Here is a 26,457-nt window from a genome sequence, read left to right on the forward strand (position 1 = left end):
CAAAATCGGATAAGAATTGTGACCTGTAGAGATTCCACAAACAATTGTGGACGTCCGAACGGACAGGGGCGACGGCATAATATGTCCACATGAAAATGTGGGCGTATAAAAAGTAAAATCTAATTATAACGTAAACAATAAATTCAAAATTGTTCCATTGAAAGTAACTGTCTTTAATAGCCCAGTTTGAGCGGAACACTAGGACGTTAAACCCCATTTCATTTTTATGTCATTTCATTGAAAAAATTCATTGTTCTTTTTAATTTTCAGCAAAATATTCCAATAATACATACTATAAGATGTTGGCTCTTTGCACTCCCTAACTATATAATCTCCTTTTTTATATTTTGGATAGATTACATCAAATTTTGGTCTACCATCTTTGGTAACAGCTTGAATTCGTGCACTATTTTCGTTGTAATGGAGTGCAGCAATTAAAAGTCTAAAACAAAGAATAAGAAACTGTTAAATTAGAACTGGGAATTATTGCCATGAACATAAAATTTCTAAGACATTTATACCTGATTTCAATTTCCACATGTTAGATACTTTGATAATTTGAGAAGGAATGAATTATAAAATTCAAATAAATAATTATGTTGAACAATTTTTGGGAATCTTTAAATAACAAGAATGGAGAATCACATTTTTAAGAGCTCTAATTGATATTTAACGGTACATTGAAACAACTTTTAAAAAAATTTTGGGAATCCATCCCAACATATGTTCTTAAAATAACAATATTGGAGAATCACATTTTTAAGAGCTCTAATTAATATTTAACGGTACATTGAAACAACTTTAAAAAAGATAGGTCGCCAGGCAACGAAACATACGCCCACAGCAACTAAATCGTCCAGGCAGTCAACAAGGGTTGTCGCATATTTTTACTTTTTTCGGTAATGAAACATTTATAATACACTAAAATCTGATTAAGAGCAACAAGAGCACGAAGTAATTATCAGAAAACTATTAGAATTTGTTTGGTTTTTATAAAGTTCTGCCCCATGCTAACGTTTTGTATGCAAAGCTTTTAATATCATGGATTTAACTGTTTAAGTCATAAAAATTCATTGAAAATCAATATACTTGTTCGTCTCAAGATCTTAAACTCTGTGTATCAATCTGAAGTCAATCGGATTATAACTTTAGCCTTTAGAGCATCACAAGATTTTGCAAAGTGATCAAGGGCCATAACTTTGGCAGCAATTATCGGAAATCGTTGAAAATCAATAGGTTTCTTCGTCTCATGACCTTAAACATTGTGTATAAATTTAAAGTCAATCGGATATTAACATTGGCCTTTAGAGCATCCACAAGATTTTTTTACGTGATCAAGGGCCATAACTCTTGCAGTAATTATCGGAAATCGCTGAAAATCAATAGGCTTCTTCGTCTCATGACCTTAAACACTGTGTATAAATTGAAAGTCAATCGGATATTAACTTTGGCCTTTAGAGCGTCCACAAGATTTTTTGAAGTGATCAAGGGCCATAACTCTGGCAGTAATTATCAGAAATCGTTGAAGATCAATAGGCTTCTTCGTCTCATGACCTCAAACACTGTGTATAAATTTAAGGTCAAAAGGATATTAACTTTGGCCTCTAGAGCTTCCACAAGATTTTTCAAAGTGATCAAGGGCCATAACTCTGGAAGTAATTATCGGAAATCGTTGAAAATCAATAGGCTTCTTCGTCTCAAGACCTTAAACACTGTGTATAAATTTAAAGTCAATCAGATATTAACTTTAGCCTCTAGAGCGTCCACAAGCAATTGTGGACGCCGGACCGCCAGACGGACGGACAGACGGGGGCGACGACAATATACGACCACATTTCAATGTGGGCGTATAAAAATTAAAATATGACCAGCAGACAACATCCCAGCTTGGATTCAATTCAATGCTCACACACATCTTTGACGGTATATTTTATCATTAGTTACCTGCAATGCATTCCATGAAACAAAAATCCTATCATTTTAGGGGCAAAATGATTTACGACACTATGGTAGGCTTCTATATTTGATGTTTGGTAGATCGGATAAAGTTTCTTGACATCTCTCTTTACTTGATTTGTAGTTAGTAAATCTGTCAACTTCTCACAAGCTTTAGTACCTGTAATTAAATTATTCTTGTAACAAAGATCCAAATATGGAATTAGAAACCTGGGTAATATTAATGATCAAAGGTGGTCATGCAATATATTACAGTTTTATGGGAAACAATCACTGGTTTATAATATAGAACAACATTTCGACAAGTATCCCCAATATTACTAAATGCCACTTAGACATTAATATATTACCTGGTTTTAGCCATTTTATTTTCAATCCATCCTCATGACAACATTTTGGAAAAAATTCACTATGCCCTTCGTGTACATATTTTGAACATGGTTACACACTGACTCTCAATTTGCCCACATAACATTCCAATCTCCATCTTCAGTGGAGCCAGCTGACCAATAGAGGTGGTTTATGATGCTTTTTGTCCACAAACCCACATCTTCACATTCTTTTTCTTTTGACAATGATGCCATTTTTTTCTTTAGACCTATAGAATATAAAAGATAGGTTGCCAGGCAACGAAACATACGCCCACAGCGGCGAAATCGTCCGAGCAGTCGACAAGGGTTGTCGCATATTTATTCCTTTGTAGGTAATTGGGGGCTTTTACAAGACAGTTCCATACAGATCAGACTATAAATTTTGTCGTTTGAGGGCTTACAAGGTTCTACAAACTGAAACAAGGGTCTCAACTCTGGAAGTAATCTACAGAAATTGTTGAAATTTGACAGGCCTTATCGTTTTACTAATTCAAATAATGCATATAAACTTCATACAGATCACATGATTACTTTTGTCATTCAAACGTTCACAATCGCCATAACTCTAGAAATTATTGACGGAAATTGCTGAAATTCAATAGACCTGTTTCACAAATTTAAATGATGCATATAAATTCGAACTCAGCCATCCTTAGGGTGTAACGGGGATATAATAATACGTTTTTTTAAATCGGATAAAAATTATGACCTCTATAGGGTCCACAAGCTAAAAACGCGATTTTTCGTAAAATCAGAGGCCATAATTCAGGAAGTTACGGTCCGATGTGCGCGAATATCGAAAGGAACTGAGATCTTTGGGTTATGAACTTACATTTCAAGTTTCAACAAAATCCAATAAATATTGTGACCTCTATAGGGTCCACAACCTTGATATACCATATTTTTACGCTATTTGAGAACAAAAGGCGGCCATTATGTCTGTCAATTTTCACGACATTCAAACTCAGCCATCCTTAGGGTGTAACGGTGATATAATAATACGTTTTTTTTAAATCGGATAAAAATTATGATCTCTATAGGGTCCACAAGCTCAAAAACGCGATTTTTCATACAATCAGGGGCCATAATTCAGGAAGTTACGGTCCGATATGCGTGAATATCGAAAGGAACTGAGATCTTTGGGTTATCAACTTACATTTCAAGTTTAAACAAAATCGGATAAAAATTGTGACCTCTATAGTGTCCACAAGCTAAAAACGTGATTTTTCGTACAAACAGGGGCCATAATCCATGAAGTTTCGATCCGATACATGCCATTATCGAAAGCAGCCGAGATCTTTTGGAGATAAACCTATATTTCAAGTTTCGTCAAAAGCGGATAAGAATTGTGACCTGTAGAGTGTCCACAAACAAATTGTGGACAGACGTCCGGACGGACAGGGGCGACGACAATATACATCCACATGAAAAGCAATAAATAAAGTATTAAAAACATACATGTACCTTTCTCCCTACATTGAGGTGTAGCTTGAACATCGACTGACTTTAAGATATTCTAAAAGATAAAGCATGCTGTTAAACTAAGGAATAATTCATTGTGTGTAATAGTAGGGCTTCTTGTCACAAAATCGTGCTCAATTAAAACTCATGCAAAACCATTTAAAACCAGCGGCTGCCAGGCAGGATACGCCCACATTTTCGAGAGATGGATAGAAAACAAGCTAAAACGAAAGTGATTTTTCCTACAATCAAGGGCCATAATTCAGGAAATTACAATTCGATATGTGCAAATATCGAAAGGAACCAAGATCTTTGAGTTACAAACTTACATTTCAAGTTTTAACAAAATCGGATAAAAATTGTGACCTCTATAGGGCCCACATTTTTACGCTATTTGAGAACGAAGAGCAGCCATTTTATCTGTCAGATTTTGGCCGATTTTCACGAAATTCGAACTCAGTCGTCCTTAGGGTGTAACGGTGATATAATAATATGATTTTTTTAAATCGGATAATAATTATGAACTCTATAGGGTCCACAAGCCAAAAAACACGTTTTTACGTACAATCAGGGGCCATAATTCAGGAAGTTATGGTCCGATATGCGCAAATATTGAAATGAACCAAGATCTCTGGGTTATAAACTTACATTTCAATTTTCAACAAAATCGGATAAAAATTGTGACCTCTATAGGGTCCACAACCTTGATATACCATATTTTTACGCTATTTGAGAACGAACGGCGGCCATTTTGTCTGTCAATTTTGGGCCGATTTTCACGAAATTCGAACTCAGCCATCCTTAGAGTGTAACGGGGATATAATAATACGTTTTTTTAAATCGGATAAAAATTATGACCTCTATAGGGTCCACAAGATAAAAACGCGATTTTTCGTACAATCAGGGGCCATAATTCAGTAAGTTACGGTCCGATATGCGCGAATATCGAAAGGAACCGAGATCTTTGGGTTATAAACATATATTTCAAGTTTCAACAAAATCGGATAAAAATTGTGACTTCTATAGGGTCCACAAGCTAAAAACGTGATTTTTCGTACAAACAGGGGCCATAATCTATGAAGTTTCGATCCGATACATGCCAATATTGAAAGCAGTCGAGATCTTTTGGAGATAAACCTAGATTTCAAGTTTCATCAAAATCGAATAAGAATTGTGACCTGTAGAGGGTCCACAAACAATTGTGGACGGACGGACGTCCGGATGGACAGGGGCGACGGCATAATACGTCCACATGAAAATGTGGGCGTATAAAAATCAAAAGGCTTCTTCGTCTCATGACCTAAAACACTGTGTATAAATTTAAAGTCAATCAGATATGGACAGGGGCGACGGCATAATACGTCCACATGAAAATGTGGGCGTATAAAAATCAAAAGGCTTCTTCGTCTCATGACCTAAAACACTGTGTATAAATTTAAAGTCAATCAGATATTAAACATACATTATGCAAGAGCTAAATCTGCCTATTGCATGTCTTTATTTAGGCTTCAGATGTTATAGAAATTATTAATTAGACCTTTATTTACACGACAAGCTTAAAATCAACTCTGTAGATCCACGGATGGCTTGGATGCTGTTTGGATATAAACAGCCTCGTCCATTTAAAATTAAATAAATAAATGGCGGACCAAGCTAACGCTGACGGTTACTTGCTGATGTCACAACTGGAAGCCTGCCAAACGAGGCTACCGTAGCCATTGAGTATGTTATTTGATAATCGAGAATATGTGGGTGGAGTTATCGTTTGTCAATCAAACGATCGCCAATTCTCATAGACGGTGAAGATAGAATTGATGCCTATTTCTAGTCCAAACTTCTAACAGTGACAATTTCGTTCAGAACAAAGTAATTTGACTGAAATTTTCAACATTTTCTTTTTTTATCATCTATTTTTGAATTATTATAGCAAGAATGGCCAACTCTTTATAAAACTCTTAACTAATGTATCTTTAATTTTGGCCTCTAGAGCGTCCACAAGATTTTTTGTAGTGATCAAGGGCCATAACTCAGGCAGTAATTATCGGAAATCGCTGAAAATCAATAGGATTCTTCGTCTCATGACCTTAAACACTGTGTATCAATTTAACGTCAATCGGATATTAACTTTGACCTTTAGAGTGTCCACAAGATTTTTTGAAGTGATCAAGGGCCATAACTCTGGCAGTAATTATCGAAAATCGCTGTAAATCAATAGGCTTCTTCGTCTCATGACCTTAAACACTGTGTATAAATTTAAAGTCAATCAGATATTAACTTTGGCCTCTAGAGCGTCCACAAGATTTTTTGAAGTGATCAAGGGCCGTAACTCTGGCAGTAATTATGGGAAATCGCAGAAAATCAATAGGCTTCTTCATCTCATGACCTTAAACATTGTGTATAAATCTAAAGTCAATCAGATATTATCTTTGGCCTCTTGAGCGTCCACAAGATTTTTTGAAGTGATAAAGGGCCATAACTCTGGCAGTAATTGTTGGAAATTGTTGAAAATTAATAGGATTCTTCTTCTCATGACCTTAAACACTGTGTATAAATTGAAAGTCAATCGGATATTAACTTTGGCCTCTAGAGCGTCCACAAGATACTTTGAAGTGATCAAGGGCTATAACTCTGGCCGTAATTATCAGAAATTGTTGAAAATTAATAGGATTCTTCTTCTCATGACCTTAAACACTGTGTATAAATTTAAAGTCAATTGGATATTAACTTTGGCCTCTAGACCATACACAAGATATTTTGAAGTGATCAAGGGCCATAACTCTGGCAGTAATTATTGGAAATCGCTGAAAATCAATAGGCTTCTTCGTCTCATGACCTTAAACACTGTGTATAAATTGAAAGTCAATCGGATATTAACTTTGGCCTCTAGAGCGTCCACAAGATACTTTGAAGTGATCAAGGGCTATAACTCTGGCCATAATTATCAGAAATTGTTGAAAATCAATAGGATTCTTCTTCTCATGACCTTAAACACTGTGTATAAATTTAAAGTCAAATGGATATTAACTTTGGCCTCTAGACCATCCACAAGATATTTTGAAGTGATCAAGGGCCATAACTCTGGCAGTAATTATTGGAAATCGCTGAAAATCAATAAGCTTCTTCGTCTCATGACCTTAAACACTGTGTATAAATCTCAAGTCAATCGGATATTAACTTTAGCCTCTAGAGCGTCCACAAGCAATTGTGGACGCCGGACCAAGGGACGGACAGGGGTGACAACAATATACGACCACATTTCAATGTGGGCGTATAAAAAACGACAAAGTTATGTCCTCTTCATGTCATGATTATATTAATTAATTATAAAATTCCTACCCTAGTGACTTCTCTTTTGTGGTAAGCTGATCTCTTTCCTTTCTTTGGAAGGGAACTATCGGTTGTTTCCTGGTTTATTGCTGGATAAATGGATGGCACGGATCCCGGAAGAAGCTTTTTGTATTTTTCTGTGAAATCCAATGCCTTTTTTATGTCATATTTTTGGTCATAACAATCTGCAGAAAAGTGGACTTCGCATTACATAGCATAATTCCTAGTTGGTTGGGTAAAGTCAGCTCTTGTCAGTTTAACAAACCGTGCCCATTGTGTCTTCAAGGATTTTTCTGTCGGAAACAAATGCACGGATACCCCTTCCTTGTGAGTATTGCTGCATCCCGCAGCAACACAACGTCTCCCCATCACATAAAGAAAAATCTGAATCTTTGAAGGTGCCCCCCTCTTTTCTTCACAATGAGATCTTGGCGCTTCCGGCTCCCTGCTAACTCGCATGACGTCACGCGGGGGAATTCCTTATAATCTAATCAGGAAAGGTATGTCTTTTTTCGCCAATAGCCCAGTAGGCCCTCGGCGCACAACTTTCAAACTTCCTACACTTGTTATCATGATATAGATGAAGGATTTAAAGCAATGATGCTCAAGTTCCGGACCCTATCTTTAATATAGTGTACTGAGTGTATATCTACCACTCAACTCCATTAGGCTGGATTGATTAGGTAATTAAGTGATCGACGTATTTATCGTGTTATACCGTCAATACACCTACCTTGATTAACTACCTAATCTGCCTTGATTAGCTGACTTAATACTCTGTCGGACAATTCATCAATCCAATCCTGAACAGAAGTCATTGCCTCTCCTTTGTCAGACTATGTATCAATCCAATAAGAGTGATTATAAACTTAACCTACATGATTAACCTGTGATATCTCCATTGTCGGACATTTCCATTTCCTTGACAAGTCATTAAAGATAGGTTGCCAGGCAACGAAACATACGCCCACAGCAGCTATATCTTCCCGGCAGTCAACAAGTGTTGTCGCATATTTTTACTTTTTTCGGTAATGAAACATTTATAATACATTAAAATCTGATTAAGAGTAACTACTCATTAAGTAATTATCAGAAAACCATTAGAATTTGTTCGGTTTTTATAAAGTTCTGCCCCATGCTAACGTTAAGTATATGAAACTTTTAACATCATGGATTTAGCTGTTCAAGTCATAAAGATTCACTGAAAATCAATATACTTGTTTGTCTCAAGACCTTAAACACTGTGTATAAATTTAAATTCAATCGGATATTAACTTTTGCCTCTAGAACGTCCACAAGATTTTTCAAAGTGATCAAGGGCCATAACTCTGGCAGTAATTTCAGAAATCGCTGGAAATCAATAGGCTTCTTCGTCTCATGGCCTTAAACACTGTGCATAAATTTAAAGTCAATCGGATATTAACTTTGACCTCTAGAGCGTCCACAAGATTTTTTGAAGTGATCAAGGACCATAACTCTGGCCGTAATTATCGAAAATCATTGAAAATCAATAGGCTTCTTCGTCTCATGACCTTAAACACTGTGTATAAATTTAAAGTCAATCGGATATTAACTTTAGCCTATAGAGCGTCCACAAGCAATTGTGGACGCCGGACCGACGAAACGACATACGGACGGACGAACAGGGGCGACAACAATAAACGACCACATTTCAATGTGGGTGTATAAAAATGCATCATTTAAGATTTAGATAATGAGTTGGCCCTTCTTGCTACATGTATAATAGTTCCAAAATAGATAATTCAATTTCAAAGTTAATATATTGAAAATTTCTTTCAAATTATTATATTCTGAGCGACATTATCACTGTTTGACATTTTGACATGGATTGTTTATTATCGTACATGTAGCAACATTAATTGTTTATTGAGACTCAGCCTCGCTTCTCCATTTTTAAATTAAATCATTAAATGGCAATCATATTTTAATCTGTTTGCATCTGCGCCATCCGACAGTCTAGAGGGTTGATTTTAAGCTTGTCATGTGAATTTATGTCTGAATAAATCATTTATATAACATTTGAAGTCAAAATAAAAACCTGTAATAGGCAGATTTAGCTCTTACATAACACATTTTCAAGAAATTATCACAAATCATTAGAATTTGTTTGGTTTCTATTCAAAAACTGTTTAAAGTTGGTATTGGTACTAGGGCTGCAAAGATATGCCAGGCCATGATACGATGCACATCACGATTCATAGTCTACGATACGATTAATATCACGATACAGGAAATAAATTTTAAAAATGCTGTTAAATTTTGACAGTCTTTCACTGTCAAAATACGAAGGCCTACTTTTATGATTTATTTTAAATGTGGTGTTTTCCTCGGTCAACTGACCGGTTTTCATTGCTGTCATGCATAACGGGGGAATCCTAAAAACTCCCATACTTCACTTGTGACTTATAGGGGATTTCGATCTCAATATTGCTTTTGTTGATTGTGGGACTTGAATTTGGTGGATTCATTATTAATAAATTACAGCTAATGAAAAGCTTCCGCGTAGTCAGATTAGTCATAGATTAGGGAACAGCAAAGGAAATAACATTACGAAGATTTTAATATCAAATATTAATATACATTGAAAATGTGCTGATCAATGTATTCAGTATACAAATCGCCATTCTTATACAGGAATATTATTACAAATCGCATATTATAGACGTATATAGGCCTATATATATTAATATGTTGTTTTTTTCTGCATATTATTCAAGTGTGTAATTTGAACGCAACTTAATTTCCAGCATGACTTGCTTAACCAGACTGATATTTTAATCTCGACGAAATAGCTACAATGAGCCACTTCATGTGTCGAAAATGCCTTAACACTCGCTGAAAGTAAAAAAATTATTTTGCTCATGGACTTATTTACGCATTTAAAGGAATATCAGTCTATTTTTCTGAAATTGTTATTTGGATAACGAATCGCGATACGGCTAGTGATTGTATCGTGCATCATAGATTTTTAAAACATAGTGGGTCATCGATTCATTGTTGCAGCCATAATTAGTACATAAAATGAACTTCCTAACAAAATTCTAAAATTCAAGGTACAAGATACTGTACCTGTAACAAAATAATCCCTTTAAATCCTATTAATTATTAAATGTGGTTATTCTGAAAGCAATTTAATTTGCTTGTGCACTTATATGGATGAAAAATATATCAAAATAGCATCTAATAAATCACAGTTAACATGTTTTTGATCTGTGTAAAACAAAGTAAAAAAAAAATGTAACTCTTTTCATAACTACATGTGTTCTGACAAAACAACATAAAAAAGAGGATTTGAAAAAATAAAGGTTGACTTTAATAGTGTAATAGTGTTATTTATCACACATTATTACTGATGTTAAATTGTAGGTAGGAAGACATGTTACAGTCATGAGCAGCCTGTCTCTTACAGGCAATTTTAAACACAGTTTTTCTTCATGTAAAAAGTAAAACAGTTTTATTTTCTAGTTTAATTTATATACGTATGTTACTGTTATTCACAAAGAAATAACTTTAATCCTTGGTATACAACTTTGACCTCTAGGGCGTCCACAAGATTTCTTGAAGTGATCAAGGGCCATAACTCTGGCAGTAATTATCGGAAATCGCTGAAAATCAATAGGCTTCTTCGTCTCATGACCTTAAACACTGTGTATCAATTTAACGTCAATCGGATATTAACTTTAGCCTCTAGGGCATCCACAAGCAATTTTGGACACCGGACCGCCGACAATATACGTCTAGATTTCAATGTGGGCGTATAAAAATAATCAATTAGAGAAATTTGATATTTTCCGAATATACAAATTAGGCATCATTACTTTAATTAACACACTCTAAAAGAATTGGAGCATGTCACTAACCATAACACTGAAATTCAGTGTTTGTTGTTTGCATGACTAACCGTAAATTCTGAATAAAGATTTATGTTTTGAAGAATTAAGAGCGAGATAAAATAATTTTAATGATAGTTTGAAAGTCAACAAAACATAAGCCTACAACAGCTAGGTCTTCTGAGTAGTCAACAAGGGGTGCCGCATATTTAAGGTATTAAGGATTATAAAGTTAGAAATTAAGGTATTAAGGATTATAAAGTTAGAAATTAAGGTATTAAGGATTATAAAGTTAGGGTTACTAAGAAACAAAGCTAAGGTATAAAAAAGTCCTGAAAATTGTATAAGAAGGTGAGTGGACCATACTGAAGGGCAGATCTCTGGTAAGTTATTTCTTAGATGCTGTTCCTTATTAATATTAAGTTACCTAGCCTGTGGGTCAGTTTTGTATTATATACTCTTCAAAAAAAGTAGGGGATATTCAGAAACAATGCAAAACTGCGGAAATGCACTGCTGTTTCTACATGTATTAGAGGTAACCAGTGTATGTTAATAACAGACCAGGCCAATTGCCTACACATGTGACATGAACATAAACAGTTCATATGGGCGGTTTATCTGACGGCCTCATTTCACTCGCAAAGAGATACATGTACACTGTCAAAAGTGAAAATGGATGTTTTTGATTTGCTCCACCAATCCTCAGACATCCAGCAATTCATCATGGCCCACTTCTCTTGCAGTGCCATGACCAATTCTTGCAGTGTTGTCTGTTGACGTTGACGAAAACGTCTTTTGATCAAATTGAACGTAACACACTAAAGATATGCTAAACAGTAAATCTTATGCAAGAACCGATAGGTAAGCAAACATGGATAGGATACACAAGCAAGTGGTAGTTTTCATCAACCCTTCCTTGAAGTGTCAAATTTGACAATGTACCCCTCCCTTGTGTATGGTGCTATTGCGTGTCGCACATACAGCTCAGTGGTTCTGTTGGGGCGACAAGTTCTTCATCTGTGAACATAATATCAAAGCATGTCAAGTGTCCATGATTATTTATCATATCACAACCTGCATAGGTATTTGCATTTCAATATCCCCTACTTTTTTTGAAAAGTATATAATATTATTGTTTAAAGTAGCTAAGTCTCTAACTCAATATCATCCAAAATCTTCAACATTGAAAACACAAATTATCTGTCAATTTAAATCAACATTGATGTTATGATCTTACCTGGAAAAGATGGGCTTCTCATATCCAACATTTAAGACAAAATAAACATTTTACCATTGGTACACGAATCGTGTACCATAAGGCGTTCAGTGTCATTTTTAACAAGGGACAAGAAAGAACGAGACTAGAGATTCCACAAGTCATGTCAAACACTGACGCAATATTCTTATCTGGAGAGCATACGCAATACAGTCATTATCTTTTGAGGCGTGCGATCGCTTGCGAGCGCCTGTCGCGCACCCGAATGTTGACCGAGGGAAGGTTTTTCTCCCTCGCCTTAAAATTGAAAATCGCTCTCCATATAATCATGGACATGTATTTGGGTTTTTTTTTTAAAAGAGCGTGAAAGACTCCCATTCCGATCGCCACCATGCTGTCATTGTGAACATTTATTTGGTGTAATTAGTATAATGTGATCGCACATGGTTCCTATGAACCATTGGTTAATTTAACTGAAATTAAAAGTAGAACTGTCGCGAAACCTGAGAACTTACGAGAGATGGCACATAAAAATTTCCAATGAGAATAATTCCGGAAGAAATAGATTATATTTTGATGGAAATTTCAAGCGAAAATGATTATATTTTGAATAGGGGTTATGTTTTTAAACAAAATTTTTACAAGCTATATATATTTAGAAAATTACTTCTATTAGAATACATTATGTACTGTAGTTATAGACGACAGCAGAAGTTTGACTTGACCGTACAACTACGAGTGCTATTATTTAGCAGATGATGTTTATTATCATTTATGTAACCAAGAATGGCCCCTTACACGCAGTTGTTGATCTTCAGAACCATTTCCCATACAAACAACTAATCATTTTCCTTAATATCAGATCATTCTCCTTAATTTCTAAACCACTCTTCTTATCGAAACTGGGAGTGGGAGAGCTTTTTTAGGGGAGCGATTTTTTCAATTTGTTCATTAAGGGGAGCTTTTTTCGCTGTCATCTAAAATACAAAGATAGGTTGCCAGGCAACAAAACAACCGCCCACAGCAGCTAAATCGTTCGAGCAGTCGACAAGGGTTGTCGCATATTTATTCTTTTGTAGGTAATTTGGGGAATATATAGACAATTTCATACAGATGACATTATAATTTTTGTCGTTTGAGAGTTCACAAGGTTCTAAAAACTAAAAAAAAGGCCGTAACTCTGGAAGTAATCTACAGAAATTGTTGAAATTCAACAGGTTTTTCGTTTTACTAATTCAAATAATGCATAATTTCATACAGATCGGATGATAACTTTTGTTGTTCGAACGTTCACAAGGTTCAACAAAGTATAAAACAAGGGCCATAACTCTAGATGTAATTGACGGAAATTGCTGACATTCAATAGGCTTCTTCATTTCACTAATTTAAATGATGCATATGTATTTCATACAGATTAAGTGATAAATTTTGTCGTTCAAGCATTCACAAGATTCAACAAAGCTAAACAAGAGCCATAACTCTAGATGTATTTAACTGAAATTGCTGAAATTCAATAGGCTTCTTTGTTTTTCTAATTTAAATGATGCATATAAATTTCATACAGATCGGATAATAACTTTTGTCCTTTGAGCATTCACAAGGTACAACAAAGTGAAACAAGGGCCATAACTCACCGCGTAATTAACGGAAATTGCTGAAATTCAATAGGCTTCTTCTTTTCACTAATTTAAATGATGCATATCAATTTCAAACAGATCGGATCATAACCGTTGTCATTAGAGCGTTCACAAGGTGCAACAAAGTGAACAAGGGCCATAACTCCAGAAGAAATTAACGGAAGTTATTGAAATTAAATAGGATTCTTCATCTCACTAAAGCAAACAATATATATCAATTTCAAAACAATCAGATGATAAATGTAGTCTGTAGTGTGTTCACAAGAAATTGTGGACGATGGACGGACGGACGGACAGACCGACAGAAATATACGTCCACATTTCTATGACAATGCATTAACACTATTGGCACAAGGGCAGTTTTGGTCCCATTTTCACAAAATTTGAACTCAGTCGTTATCGGATAAATATTGTGATCTTTACAGAAACCACAAGCTAAAAACGCGATTTTTTGTACAATCAAATGAAATGAAATGGAGTTTAACGTCTTACTGTTCTGCTCCGAACTGGGCTAATTTAATGAAGACGGGCATACGCCATACAGTATGAAGGAAATTTTGCCAGGCACTACGGTCTACTCTTATATTGAATTCCAACTGTCAAGGGATTTTTTACTTGCACGCCAATGTGTACATGGGGACAATGGTTTTCCGTCCTATCCAAACGACTAGAGAGCTGTCCTTGTCAAATCTTCCGTCCTGCATCACTGACAAGGGGGAACCGCGCCGGAAAATCTGGATGAACTATTTCGGCCAATGCTGGAATCGAACACCCGAACTCCACTTAGCCACCGTGACCCCTTGTACAATCAAGGGCCATAATTATGGAAGTTACGATCCAATATGCACAAATATCAAAAAGTTATATTTGAAATTTCATAAGATAGGTTGCCAGGCAACAAAACATACGCCCACAGCAGCTAAATTGTCCGAGCGGTCGTCAAGGGTTGTCGCATATTTATTCCTTTGTAGGTAATTGGGGGCCTTTACAAGACAGTTCCATACAGATCAGATTATAAATTTTGTCGTTTGAGGGTTTACAAGGTTCGACAAACCGAAACAAGGGTCTCAACTCTGGAAGTAATCTACAGAAATTGTTGAAATTTGACAAGCTTTTTCGTTCTACTAATTTAAATAATGCATATAAATTTCATACAAATCACATGATGAATTTTGTCATTCAAACGTTCACAATCGCCATAACTCTAGAAATTATTGACGGAAATTGCTGAAATTCAATAGACCTGTTTCACAAATTTAAATGATGCATATAAATTTCATACATATCAGATGATAACTATCATCAATCGAGCGAGCATTAACAAGGTTTAACAAAGTGAAACAAGGGCAATACTCTAAAAGTAATTATTGTAAATTGCTGAAATTCAATAGGCTTTTTCGTTTCACTAATTCAAATCATGCATATAAATTTCACAACTTTTGGCGTTAGAGCGTTCACAAGGATCAATAAAGTGAAACAATTGCCATAACTCTAGACGTAATAAACGGAAATTGCTGAAATTCAATAGGCTTCTCTGTTTCACTAATCTAAATAATGCATATAAATTTCACAAAGATCGAATGATAACTTTTGGCGTTGGAGCGTTCACAAGGTTCAATAATGTGAAACAAGGGCCATAACTCTAGACATAATAAACGGAAATTGCTGAAATTCAATAAGCTTCTTCGTTTCACCAATTTAAATAATGCATGTAAATTTCAGAAAGATCGGATGGTAACTTTTGGAGTTAGAGCGTTCACAAGATTCAATAAAGTGAAACAAGGGCCATAACTCTAAACGTAATAAACGGAAATTACTGAAATTCAATAGGATTCTTCGTCTCACTAATTTAAATAATGCATATAATTTTCAGAAAGTTCGAATGATAACTTTTGACGTTAAGAGCGTTCACGAGGATCAATAAAGTAAAACAAGGGCCATAATTCTAGACATAATAAACGGAAATAGGCTTCTTCGCTCCAGTAACCTAAATAATGCATATAAATTTCAGAAAGATCGGATGATAACTTTTGACGTTAGAGCGTTTACAAGGATCAATAAAGTGAAACAAGGGCCATAACTCTAGACGTAATAAACAGGAATTGCTGAAATTCCATAGGCTTGTTCATTTCAGCAATCTAAATAATGCATATAAATTTCAGAAAGATTGGATAATAACTTTTGACGTTAGAGCGTTCACAAGGATCAATAAAGTGAAACAAGGGCCATAACTCTAGACGTAATAAACGGAAATTGCCGAAATTCAATTGGCTTCTTCGTTTCAGTAATCTAAATAATGCATATAAATTTCAGAAAGATCGGATGATAATTTTGGCGTTAGAGCGTACACAAGGTTCAATAAAGTGAAACAAGGGCCATAACTCTAGACGTAATAAACGGAAATTGCTGAAATTCAATAGGCTTCCTTGTTTCACTAATTTAAATAATGCATGTAAATTTCAGAAAGATCGGATGATAACTTTTGGAGTTAGAGCGGTCACAAGGTTTATTAAAGTGAAACAAGGCCATACATGTAACTCTAGACGTAATAAACAGAAATTGTTGAAATTCAATAGGCTTCTTTGTTTCACTAACTTAAATATTGCATATAAATTTCACAAAGATTGTATGTTAACTTTTGGCATTAGAGTGTTCACAAGGTTCAACAAAGTGAAACAAGGGCCATAACTCTAGACGTAATAAACGGAAATTATTGAAATTAAATAGGTTTCTTCATTTCACTAATGAAAACAACATATATCAATTTTAAAATAATTGGATGATAACTTTTGGCATTAGAGCGTTCACAAGAAATTGTGGACGATGGACGGACGGGGGCGACGGCAATATACCTCCACATTTCAATGTGGGCGTTGAAATGTGGACGTATAAAAATTTCACTAAATTTGAAATCAACCATCATTAGGGTGTAACGGTGATATACACTGTATTTCAAACGTTTTTTTTAAAATCGGATAAAAATTGTGATCTTTAAAGGAACCACAAGCTACATGTAAAAACGTGATATTTCGTACAATCAAGGGCCATAATTCAGGAAGTTACAGTCCAATATGCACAAATATTAAAGATAGGTTGCCAGGAAACGAAACATACGCCCACAGCAGCTAAATCGTCCAGGCAGTCAACAAGTGTTGTCGCATATTTTTTACTTTTTTCGGTAATGAAACATTTATAATAAACTAAAATCTGATTAAGAGTAACAACTCATGAGGTAATTATCAGAAACCCATTAGAATTTGTTTGGTTTTTATAAAGTTCTGCCCCATGCTAACGTTTAGTATACGAAAATTTTAATATCATGGATTTAGGCTGACCTTAAAAATATCTTTGTTTCGCCTAACGCGACCGACTAACTAAAACCACCCCCGACTTAAATTATTTTATTGCACTTTTCCACGATCTTTTTATTTTATTTTGTGTGTCAACCTGAAATATGTCACGAGAGTTATTTCCCTTTACTATGGCTATGGTTTGATTCATTATTGAAACTGGTTGATCAAGACTAAAGCGTCATAGATGTCGCTTCTCAACAAAATGGTTGCAGACGAATACACGTCCATTCCCACGAAATGATTCTGCTTCTGTCTGTGGTGCGTAGTTTTAAACATAACGACGATATTTTCAATATCCGTTTTCGAGAAAAATGAAGGCACAACCCGCACTATCGTTAAAAACGTGTTGAAGGAGTTTCACACTTCAAGTTCGTGGCAAATCGTTTGCGAGTCGGGCATCACGAAAAATTCCCGATGTCATTGATTTTTTTGCCAATTGAATAAAGAAGACAAATGTTTCCACCCGGAAAATTATTAAGCTGTCAAATTAGCTCTTAAGTTTAATAAAAAGACTTTCAGTTCGTTACTTTTTACGTCAGACCCCAAATTCATTAAACAAAATTAATGAATCTGTAGTATACAGCTAATAAGTTTTCTGTATTGATTTCTCTAACTTTAAAAAAAAAATCTGAAAAAAAACCCCGACCTACCGACCCTTCTCCTCGATTGTGGGTCGGGTTTGGTGAAACAAAGATATTTTTAAGGTCAGCCTTACATGTAGCTGTTCAAGTCTTTTATAAAAATTCATTGAAAATCAATATACTTGTTCGTCTCAAGATCTTAAACTCTGTGTATCAATCTGAAGTCAATCGAATGATAACTTTAGCCTCTAGAGCGTTACAAGATTTCTTGAAGTGACCAAGAGCCTTAACTCTGGCAGTAATTATCGGAAATCACTGAAAATCAATAGGCTTCTTCATCTCATGACCTTAATCAATGTGTATAAATTTAAAGTCAATCGGATATTAACTTTAGCCTCTACAGTGGACGACGGACGGGGGTGACAACAATATACAATGTGGGCGTATATAAACAATAATAGTTTACGTGAATTCTTACTTTGATTTCTCATTTTACAATACGTTTACACATATTTATTTTTTATATTTTATTTACAATACAAGGGGGTTACACTGAATTTATTTTTTTCAATTTGAATACTGATATACATGTAATTACTCAAAATTGACATGTCTCGCAACGTGAGTGGTACTATTTCCGGTTTAATAGTCCCGATTCGTAGAGTTATGTCCCTGTATTATATAGTATAATGAATTGAGTCTGGGTAGTTCGAGAAGAAAATGTCACACAGAGAATTCCGTTTTGTTTATAAAATTTATTTGATATTTTACGTTGAAAGTGTTGAGAAATGTGGATAAATCTTTGTGTCAATATCCAAAATGACAGGCATGTTAATGACTGCGAATCAAAAACGTTAGATTTTAATTTTTGATTAGCAATGGACAAAATATGTATCGCACATTGCACTGCGATATTGGTTGTCGGCAGCCCTGGAGGGGCGGCCATTTTGTCTGGCAATTTTGGTCCGATTTTCATGAAACTCAACCTCAGACAAAATTACGGTGTAATGGTGATATAATCAAAGGTTTTTTTTTTAAATCGGATAATAATTGTGACCTCTAGAGGAACCAAGAGCTAAAAATGCAATTTTTCGTACAATCAGGGACCATAATTCAGGAAGTTACGATTCGATACGCACGAAAATAGAAAGGTGCATGATATTTGGGTTATAAACATGCATTTCAAATTTCATCAAAATTGTAACCTCCAGAGGATCCATAACCCTGATACACAATATTTTGACACTACATGTATTTGCAAATGAGAGGCGGTCATTTTGTCCGTCAGTTTCGGTCCGATTTTTACGAAATTCGAACTCAACAACCCTTAGGGTGTAACAGTGATATATTCAAACGGATTTGTAAAATGGATAACCAGCGGCTGCCAGGCAGGATACGCCCACATTTTCGAGAGATGGATAGAGAACAAGCTAAAAAGAAGGTGATTTTTCCTACAATCAAGGGCCATAATTCAGGAAATTACAATTCGATATGCGCAAATATCGAAAGGAACAGAGATCTTTGTGTTATAAACTTACATTTCAAGTTTCAACAAAATCGGATAAAAATTGTGACTCTATAGGATCCACAACCTTGATATACCATATTTTTACGCTATTTGAGAACGAACAGCGGCCATTTTGCAGGGCTCTATAAAAGTTGAGTGTGGATGCGCACACACTTGAAAATGTGCCTGCAGGGTCATTTTTGGGAGGGGGGGGGCGTGGTCTTTTATGAAAATTAAACCCTTCTTGGTGTATTTTCAGAGCATCTGCTGCCTTTTGTATTTGGTTCAGTGCAAATCAAATTTCCATTTACATGTATATATTCAAATTTTACCAAATTCACTTAATTTTCATCAATGATACAGGGATCTAAAAACTTTTTGACACCACCCAACCGAGCATAAAATTGTCCCTCCCCACTCTGTTTCTCTGGATAGATAAGTTGAGGACCTTTCGGTATTTGTTGTTTTGTTGGGGTTTTTTTTTCAAATATTACTTTATTACTTTGAGATTAAAAATTATTAAAACGGTGTTTGTGTTTTATTTGAGTACAACGAATTATGACAACAGGTAGATATTGATAATTAAAACACGTTGTATTATTTGAATTGTTTGTAAAGTTGTTGTACGTGTCTCACGAATATTATTATTATTACGGTGGAATGGGAATCAGGTCAGGCAAAAACTGGGAAAGCTCTCATCGTCCTGCTAGTCCTACTCTCGGGCCGTAGCAAATCCACGGTCAACACAGGTAAGAAATAAAATAAGATCATCGTGAAAATTTGCAGGCACGTGTTGGACAATTACGACATTCAAACCTTTAACATTGGAGTGCCATAAATTGGTCTGGGTGACCTATTTACGGCAAATAAACAAATATAAAGACCGTAGAATAATTGTAAAATGAATAGAACTAGGCCTACACATCTTCTAAGTATAAATAAACAAAATACCAATACATCTTTCTTTAAACTAATTTGGGGTGATAGGGTCTACTACGGCACACAATAATAAATTATGCCGTGACAGACATGGTTTGCGTACGTCGGCTTTTACCATGGCTTTGCCGTTTAATTGCCATGGTAAATTTCGGGCGCCGAGTTTGTGTACAGAGAAAGACGAAGGGGTTTAAATACGACCGGGCCTTTTTCAATTTTTTCTTTGTGCTGGGCGGCAAAAAATAGTGCCGGGTGATATCTTCAAAATGTGCCTGCAAAAAAAAATTTTCAAGCAAATGTGCCTGCGCACACCGTGCGCATGTGCGCGGAAATATCGATGCCTGGTCATTACGGTGTTCATTTTACAAATAGTCCCCCCCCCCCCCCCAAAAAAAAAATTTCAGATTTTTTTTCTCCAAAATTTTGTTGATGCCTATTATGTTTTGAATGTTTTCAAGAACGCAATCAGTCTACCTCCATCATTGACCATATTTTATTTTGTATTTTAATTTTAGTTTTCAGTAGATTTCAGTGTTTCAGTAGATTAAACACTGCCATCGGAGGGCCCCATTATATGCCAGTTGCGCCGGTCTCCTGATCCTTACCAGTAACGCTGGCATCAGGGTGGTACGAATAAGTGGAAGGCACGACTAGGCCAACTCCTCCTTAGGTAACAAAAAATTGCATCATAAAACAGAAAGTATCATCAAAAGTTAATAAATCTCTGAATAGTTCGAGTTGAAGTTCCCGGTTTAACCGCTATGTGTCCTAATCACCAAACGAAATGGATGCCACGCAATTCTCGGACAGGCTGTAATCTGAAAAGTGTCTATCCTTTCCAAGAGCTATCCATCTCGTTGGAAGGGCTAACAATCTACTTGTTTCTGAGCTTACTTTCATTCCAGGGTCAAATATAATCACTTGAACCATAATAATATTCAACATATTCCATCATATTCCGAGGGCCACACACAGGATTTTTTTCTGGATTACTTTTCGAGCCTTTTTCCCCAACTTGTTGACCAGTTTTCCTTGACAAAACCCCAACTTTCGCCCAATTGTCCATGAGAAAACTATATATTCTATCTTACTGCACTGACGGGAAGTGGTAAGCTGGACGTCTGTGAAAAGGGTTGATCGATAAATTTTCAAGGAAGCAATTGTTGTTTTTGTTTGTGAAATAGAGGACTCTAGCCTACTTTCCCCCCGAGAACCCTCTCAGGCAACCAATTTGTTTTATGTACTACTACCGTAATAAAACATTACTATGTTAACCACTTCCTGGTGGCTGAAGACTTACACCGAATGCGTATTTGGAAAAAAATGTCCCCGAGAAAATGTTTTTTCAGACAATTGATATTCGAGATGTCTTCTGTTGCACAAATTATGCTGCACTGTGTAAGAACTTGCATCCTTTGATCAGAAGATTGTAGATGGAAAATTATCATTTGCACTATTTCAAAGTAAACCTGCATTTTCGTATTTCATCCCGTAATTTGTGATTAATGACAATGACAGTTGAAATAATATGGGTTGAGGAACGGAAGATCTATGTTCGTCACGTGACTGGAAATTCCACCCCCGTCCCACCCTGACGATGATCCCTCCCGGAGAGGTGCTGCGCGCTCTCTAAATAAATCTCGGGCACAGTTTACTCTTCTAAGTTTTCCGGTAGCTATTTAGTAACCCAGAGTTTGGTCCTCGCGTGTGGTTTTGGACCAGGTGAGCGCTGATGAAATAAGTTCATCAACATACAAGCGAGCAATCGCCTACGGTCAAAGAAAAATTTCTTTTCAGATTTTTTTTTAACAATTTTTTTTTAACAATTTCTTCTCCCAAATTTCTTTCCCAAAAAAAATTCTAATTTTTTTTCCAGTATTTTTCTCTGTAAAATTATTCTCTACGGAATGTTTTTTTGTAAAACCAATTTTTCGAAAAAATTCGAATTTTTGTTTTGTTACAAATTTTTTTTCGGCAAAAAAATTTTTGAAAAAAAAAAACCGGAATTTTTTTTTTTTTTTTGGGGGGGGGGGGGGGGGGGGTATTTGTAAAACGAACATCGTAATGACCTTGACCTTCCTTCATCGGCGCTCACTTGGTCCAAAACCGCACACAGAGGACCAGGCTCCTGCTTACCAATTTAGGGTGTTTTCCGGTATTTAGTGTTTTTCCGGTATTTAGTGTTTTTCCGGTGTTTTCCGGTATTCAGTATAAAATGGTGTTTTCCGGTTGTTTTCCTGTATATAGTATTGCCGTAAAAATTATGACCTCTATGGGGTCCACAAGCTAAAAACGCAATTTTTCGTACAATCAGGGGCCATAATTCAGGAAGTTCTGGTCCGATATTTGCCAATATTGAAAGGAACTGAGATTTGTGGGTTATAAACATGCATTTCAAGTTTCATCAAAATCAGATGAAAATTGTGACCTCCAGAGGGTCCACAAGCTAAAAACGTGATTTTTGGTACAATCAGGGGCCATAATCCATGAAGTTACAGTCCGATACATGCCAATATCGAAAGGAACCGAGATCTCAGGGTGATAAATCTATATTTCAAGTCGGATAAAATGGGATAAAAATTGTGACCTGTAGAGTATTCACAAACAATTGTGGGCCGACGGACGGATGGACAGGGGCGACGACAATATAAGTCCACATGAAAATGTGGGCGTATAAAAACCGTATTAGTATATCAGCGTTACACCTTAAGGTTGGTTGAGTTCGAATTTCGTGAAAATCGGCCCAAAACTGACAAATAGCGTAAAAATATGGTATATTGAGGTTGTGAACCCTCTAGAGGTGACAATTGTCTTCTGATTTTGATGAAACTTGAAATGTAAGTTTATGACCCAAAGATCTCGGTTCCTTTTGATATTCTCGCAGATCGGATCGTAACTTCCTGGATTATGGCCTCTGATTGTACGAAAAATTGTGTTTTTAGCTTGTTCTCTATCCATCTTTTGCAAAATGTGGGCGTATCCTGCCTGGCAACCGCTGGTGGTTACTTGTATAGTTAAATTTTACTACAATATGCTTACATTCATATTTCTTGTAACATATACATGTAGCAGATCATGACTCATGCTGACATTACTGTTCACAATGGTTTCTCTGGGTTTTATTCCTGATTGTTTTCAAATTTGAGTGAAGTCTGTGTCACTACAGCCCCAGGACTGTACAGCGCAGTAGACGCTTACGGCTAGCCCCCAGATGTATTCCCTTTATTTGAATTGTGTGTTTGTTTGTGAGTTCTGCATATGTCTTGTGCGTATATTTGTTTTTGTGTAAATTATGTGTGGTGCAGTCCCCCTGCACTTACTAATACAACTAATTTATGCTTACATTCATATTTCTTGTAACATATACAATGTACATGTAGCAGATCATGACTCATGCTGACATTACTGTTCACAATGGTTTCTCTGGGTTTTATTCCTGATTGTTTTCAAATTTGAATGACGTCTGTGTCACTACAGCCCCAGGACTGTACAGCGCAGTGGACGCTTACGGCTAGTCCCCAGATGTATTCCCTTTATTTGAATTGTGTGTTTGTTTGTGAGTTCTGCATAATGTGTCTTGTGCGTATATTTGTTTTTGTGTAAATTATGTGTGGTGCAGTCCCCCTGCACTTACTAATACAACTAATTTAATCATTTTCATTGTCACTGGAAGTAATGTCATTTGGCAAAATAGTTTTTTGAAGTGAGTTATACTATAGGCCTATCTATTATTCGTTTAACACAGGGGTCGAAATAACGCTTGTCTACTTGTCGAATCCAAGTAACATTTTCAATGGACAAGTAGAAAAAAAATCTACTTGTCGCCGGCGACAACTAGAATAATATCTATAAAAATTCAGGCTAAAAATGTATGTCTGTTTTATCCATTCCAATAAAATTGGAAGAGGGGAACTTTTCATTTTAAAACAAGGAACCAGGAAAAGGGTACGGCAACACTCCCTTAGAGAGTAATTAAAGCTGGACAGGCTGATACATCTGCGTGGAGACTGGATCAAAAGATGATACCGGCGGGGCGGAGAAGTAAAATAAAATTAAAGAATCCCCGCTCAACAGAATACACAACAGACTTGTAGAAGTAGAAGATTGTTTAAAGGGTCGACGTTTCGGGTGCAATACCCTTTATCAAGATTAAATTATGATGATCCTGTGACGCCTTATATACAATAATGGTGATGACGTCACAGGATTTTTAAATTTATTTATGTACAGTATAAAGATTGTTAAAAAAAGAAAGAAAAGATTGTTAAATTTAATTGAAGTATAAGATTACATGTATGTACAAATTTGATTAAATTGCTAAAATGATTAGAAAAAATTGTTTAAAATGATAAAAAAGAAGAGTTAATTACTAAGAATGTTTAAAGATTGATGATAATTATGGAGCGATTTAAAGTGAATAGTAGATAATGGTCTCCAGAATGGCTGAGGCAGTGGTTGTTTCATCTTCTTCTGTATTGATGGGATAAGTTGATATGTATAGTCTCGGTCATCCGGAACCTCTTAGTCTTCAAACTCGCAGAGGAGGAATAAAAGACTAGAATACGTAAGGAGTTTGCTACGATCGGACTGAAGGTTGCGTGGTTAGCGGAGTATAGAGTTAAAAGAGTAATTACGTAGCTTGGTGGTTCAATTCTTTTGGATCGTGAAATCAGTGATAATGATGAGTGGTGGATCGTATTCAGGTTAAATAGAAGGGTTGTTGGTCACCTCTAGGAGGTTCCGGATGACCGTAATGCCATTGGCTATTCCTTTTTAATTACCCAATCACAGTCAATATTACATAACTCCATGGCAATCATGGCTCAGCTGTAGGTCGTCAAATTGGCGATTTACCATATTAAAATGGAAGTTGTGATTAAAATTTAATTTTGCCGATAATGTTTTGGGGTACATGGCGTTAAAAAATCTTAAAATTGTAATCGTATACATACATGTATGTCCTTGCTTGACCATTAATTACCTTGAAATTTGAATGCCAATCACAACCATGTGAGCTAAATCGGTAATATTTTGGACCTAGAAATTGGCACAAATGGGTCGCAACACATACAATAATGTAATATGAATTTATATAAACTGTTTCACTGTGAATTGTCATCAGTTATGTTCGGCGAAATACACTAGAAGTCTCAATCGCATGTCAGTTTCTAGTGTCTGGTTAATCCAGTCAACACCGATATTATTAATTACACATGCTCTCCAAATAAGAACATGATATCACAGTTTGACATGACTTGTGGAATATGTCTAGACTCATTCATTGAGCACCTTGTTACAAATGGCACTGAAACGCATTATGGTACACGATTCATGTACCAATGGTAAAATGTTTATTTTGTCTTAAATATTGGATATCAGAAGCCCCATCTTTTCCAGGTAAGATCACAACACCAATGCTGATTTAAATTGCAAAAAGATTCGTGTTTTCAAAGTCGAAGATTTTGGATTGAGTTACGGACTTAGCTACTTTAACATAGACGTGAGTAGAAGTGAGACTTCTAGAACGTAGACTTTCAGAAGAAGAAAACCCTGCTATGCTCTATACTTTTCCCAGGGTAAAGAGACCCCCGGTTGCGAGGGTCGCGATTAGATAACTGAACGGTCGATCTTTATTTCAAGTCCATCTCATGTCTGTTGTATAGTGTATAGATGACATATTAGGTAATTAGAAAAACGATGGGATAGAGTTTTATTTATACTCTTTCCTTGTGCCCCTTATCAATCAAATAATTCACTGCTATGGCCAGTTGAAACAAGCGGTTGCCATGCAAGATATGCCCACATTTTGTAAGAAATGGACGGGGAAGAGGTGAAATGAAAAGGGCTATCCTATCATTCAAGATCATTTGATCTTTAACATATTTAAGGTACATCAGAATGGGACAACAATTGTAGCCTACCCCCCCCCCCCACCTGGGGTGCCTACAAAATCTGTACATATTTCAGATTTTGCGTGAAAAGCAGGGGTTATAGCTCTAGAATGTAAGGTCTGATGCTACCAAAGTTGAACTGATCCAAGAACTTTTGATCCTTAACACACAGTTGAAGTTCATAGTGAAAGGTACACAAACTTCATTCATATTTAACATTTTGTGTAAAAGGCAGGGGCAGATGCGCAAGCAAATGGAACCCACCCATGAACTAGTGATACTTTTTTTAAGTTTCATCTAAATCGGATAAAATTGTGACCTCTAGATAGTCCACAACCTGGGTATTACATGATTTTATTATACTATTTTT

General features: G+C 35.8%; 1 protein-coding gene and 1 long non-coding RNA gene across 5 annotated transcripts in view; both read right to left on the minus strand.

Annotated features, from left to right (window-relative positions):
* Nucleotides 1-26,457, minus strand: part of LOC126825412 (inactive phospholipase C-like protein 2) — a 369,332-nt gene that overhangs the window by 335,239 nt on the left and 7,636 nt on the right. The window lies entirely within an intron of this gene.
* On the minus strand, nt 1,986-7,677 carry LOC126825452 (uncharacterized). Its single transcript, XR_007681973.2, has 4 exons — nt 7,125-7,677; nt 3,792-3,843; nt 2,307-2,554; nt 1,986-2,116 (listed from the first exon to the last, which is right to left on the minus strand). It is a non-coding gene; the product is annotated as an uncharacterized LOC126825452 (long non-coding RNA).

This window comes from Patella vulgata, chromosome 6, assembly GCF_932274485.2.
Source record: "Patella vulgata chromosome 6, xgPatVulg1.2, whole genome shotgun sequence".
In the NCBI taxonomy this organism is placed as follows: Eukaryota; Metazoa; Mollusca; class Gastropoda; family Patellidae; genus Patella; species Patella vulgata.